The 3,857-nt window shown below is 37.3% G+C and overlaps 1 long non-coding RNA gene across 1 annotated transcript; it reads right to left on the bottom strand.

The window, feature by feature from the left end:
* Positions 1-1,587: 1,587 nt before the first annotated feature.
* On the bottom strand, positions 1,588-3,478 carry LOC110461235. The gene is made up of 2 exons (XR_002464099.1): positions 3,253-3,478; positions 1,588-3,007 (listed from the first exon to the last, which is right to left on the bottom strand). It is a non-coding gene; the product is annotated as an uncharacterized LOC110461235 (long non-coding RNA).
* Positions 3,479-3,857: the final 379 nt, after the last annotated feature.

Genomic DNA, 3,857 nt, shown 5'->3' with positions numbered 1-3,857 from the left:
CCCAGTCTCAACAGAATATATCCTCCTCTCTCAAGGTTTTAGCCCCAGTCTCAACAGAATATATCCTCCTCTCTCAAGATTATAGCCCCAGTCTCAACAGAATATATCCTGCTCTCTCAAGGTTATAGCCCCAGTCTCAACAGAATATATCCTCCTCTCTCAAGGTTATAGCCCAGTCTCAACAGAATATATCCTCCTCTCTCAAGGTTATAGCCCCAGTCTCAACAGAATATATCCTCTCTCTCTCTCCCTACAACATATCCTTCATGTCCCTTCATTTTATCCTCCCTGTTCCCAAAACATATCCTCCTTTCCCAAGAATATATTCCCCTCCCTAGAGTATATCCCCATTTTTCGACTATATCCCCTCTCTTCAAAAAAACCCCTATATACTTCATTCCCAAAAAGATATCCCCTCTTCCCCAATATATATCCCCCTGTCCCCAAAACAAGTGTGATATCCCAGGAACGTACCCTCCCCAGAACTTATTTTCCTCTTGACAGGATCTACTCATCCCAGGAATAAATTGTTCTTTCAAGAACATGCCCTTCCCTCTTCTATAGCATACCCCCTCCCCAAAGAATATTTCCCTTTCTTCCTAGGACAATTACCTCCTTCCCAGAATATATACCCCTCTCCCCATAATATTTTCTCTATCCATGTTAAGTTCATGTCAAAAACATGGAACTAGGTGCTGTCTTGCCCAGAATTCTCTTAACTCCTTTTCCCTAACTATTTGTTCTTGCCCCCTTCCCTGAGTATTTTTTTTCTAATCCAGTTCCTTTAATGATATCTCTAACTCATCACTGAGTAATGAATATTTGCTCTAATCCACTTCCCATGAAGACCATGTTCTTGCCATATATCTTCACACTTCTTGACCATAAAAACAGTGATGGTCATATCTCTCTCTCCAAAACATTTACCCCTAACTTTAAAATCTTATGTTGCCGTGTGCCCTTTCTCCCCCTATAATACATAATTACATTGTAATCCAAAAGTAAATGAATTTTAATCTAACCAAACCTTAAAATATATAACCTGTCTGTAACTGAATACAGCAGTTATCTGATAGTGTCTACACTTTACCATACTTAATGCTGTAAATATATGTATGAAGACCATTAAAAATAGTCATAATACTAAATCAGTTTCTTCTCATCCCCTCCACCCCTCCTCTTGCTAACAACCCCCCACCCCCACTTCTATACCCCTTCCATTATAACCCCCACCCCATTCACCCCTTCAATACAAGTTGGACAATGCTTCGTTAAAAGGCCTGACTAGATAATCAATACCCTTTATTTTTGTAATTATGTGCATACCCATCTGAGATCATTTTCTTTGCTTAATTTTTTTCCCAAACTTTTTTAATTTTCATTGTATCGTTGACAATTTGTCTTTCATGATTAGCTTCAACATTCATGCAAACAAATTTCACAACTTCAACCCCAGTTTTTATGTAATTTTAATTAACCTACTATCGATTTCACTTATTTTTTGTAACATGATATTTTTCCAAAAACAATATTTTGATTATTTTTAGTAAAACCATGATAATGGGGTTATCAGGGTAGTGCTTTTCCCCCACGTGTTTGTCTATGTACAACATACAACAAATATTAGCTTTGTATACATTGCACTGAAGATTTTTCTGATTTAAAAAAGAAAAGCTAGAGTTGACGAAAACAATATTTTTAAAAGTGTCACAAACAAACAAATATGAGTTTCTTTTCCTTAATTTAAAACACTACAGACATACGGAAAAAGTCTGTTTAAAAATCCTATTTTCAAATTTCATGACCTTCAACTCATACATGGTCTGTCTCTACTCTGTTATAACACAATACAGGATTAACTCCTTAAAATCATATTTAAAAAAAGATTTATCAAAAACGTTTATAACCATGACCTTGATTAAAACAGTTTGTGATAAGGTATTTAGGATGTTAACAACATATTGAAAATCAAGATACAATACCAAATCATTTTTAACACGAACATCAAAAATATTCTGAAATGTCATCTGAAGCCAGTAAGTCTTCAACAGTATGTATGACACAGTTATCTCCCTTGGTGCCCTACATCTGGCAATTCTGGTGATGTTCAGACATACTTTGTTTGCGACGTCCTCATGCCGTTATATATATTATATCACAAACTTCCTCACACACTAGCATTAATTTACAAACTTTGTCACAACCATCTGTCATTTTACAACATACAAACAATGATTTAATAACACATGCTAGTGTGACTTCTCTCCAACTTGTACAGGGATTGAGCTTTTGGTAGGGCGATATTCATCAGAAGTGTTATTTGCCAAAATCAGCATAACAGATTTCAAAGAGGGAAAAAAATACTGCCTTACTAGAAATCTGTCTTATCCGGCTATTAAGTATAACCCGGGGACACGCCCTGGTACAGCCATGCGGGCGTGGTCAGTGGCTGTACCGGTACAGCCATGCAGGCATGGTCAGTGGCTGGATGGGTGTGCTCATGCATTATATACCTAACAATATTCATACACCATGCATGTGTTCTGTACATACCATTAACCCAATGTTTTCCAAACAGAAAATACCTTTTTTATAGAAATCTTTTCAACAAGCTAGGAATTTCTAACATTTTATCCAGAGATTATGGAGATATTCTGATCATTCAGATTAACTGTCAGTTTGTGAAGGTTATATATAGAGATTCAGTATGAAATAGACACACATAACATGTAGGTTACCAACTTGTTACACTTGACTATTATATATCTTAATAACATTCTCATACTATTTCCAAATCACTTTACAAACTTTCTCACACTGTCCTTTCCTTTTCTTTTAAAAATCCTTCCCTCAAACACAAATTTCTCAAAATCACTGGTCACAAATATTTCTCTCATGGCCTCCCATTGTAAGCATACTCACACCCTCCTATCAAATACAAACTTACTCCCTCCAGTAAAATACAACCATACTCACACCCTCCTATCAAATACAACCATACTCACACCTTCCTGTCAAATACAAACTTACTCCCTTCAGTAAAATACAAACATACTCACACCCTCCTGTCAATTACAAACATACTCCCTCCAGTAAAATACACCCATCCTCACACCCTCCTATCAAATACAACCATACTCACACCTTCCTGTCAAATACAAACTTACTCCCTTCAGTAAAATACAACCATACTCACCCCCTCCTGTCAATTACAAACATACTCCCTCCAGTAAAATACACCCATCCTCACACCCTCCTATCAAATACAACCATACTCACACCTTCCTGTCAAATACAAACTTACTCCCTTCAGTAAAATACAACCATACTCACACCCTCCTGTCAATTACAAACATACTCCCTCCAGTAAAATACAACCATACTCACACCCTCCTATCAAATACAACCATACTCGCACCCTCCTGTCAAAAACAACCATACTCACAGCCTCCTATCAAATACAAACCAATCCCTCCAGTAAAATCCAACCATACTCACACTCTCCTATCAAATACAACCAAACTCACCCCCTCCTATCAAATCCAAACCACTCCCTCCAGTAAAATCCAACCATACTCACACTCTCCTATCAAATACAAACTAACTCCCTTCAGTAAAATAAAACCATACTCACACCTTCCTATCAAATACAACCCACCCCCTCCAGTAAAATAAAACCATACTCACACCTTCCTATCAAATACAAACTACTCCCTCCAGTAAAATCCAACCATACTCACACCTTCCTGTCAAATACAACCATACTCACATCCTCCTATCAAATACAACCAAACTCACCCCCTCCTATCAAATCCAAACCACTCCCTCCAGTAAAATCCAACCATACTCACACCCCC

The sequence above is a fragment of the Mizuhopecten yessoensis genome, unplaced genomic scaffold (assembly GCF_002113885.1).
Source record: "Mizuhopecten yessoensis strain PY_sf001 unplaced genomic scaffold, ASM211388v2 scaffold10591, whole genome shotgun sequence".
Taxonomy (NCBI): Eukaryota; Metazoa; Mollusca; class Bivalvia; order Pectinida; family Pectinidae; genus Mizuhopecten; species Mizuhopecten yessoensis.
Note: the sequence above shows the minus strand (reverse complement) of the source record. Positions and strands in the feature narration are given on the sequence as shown.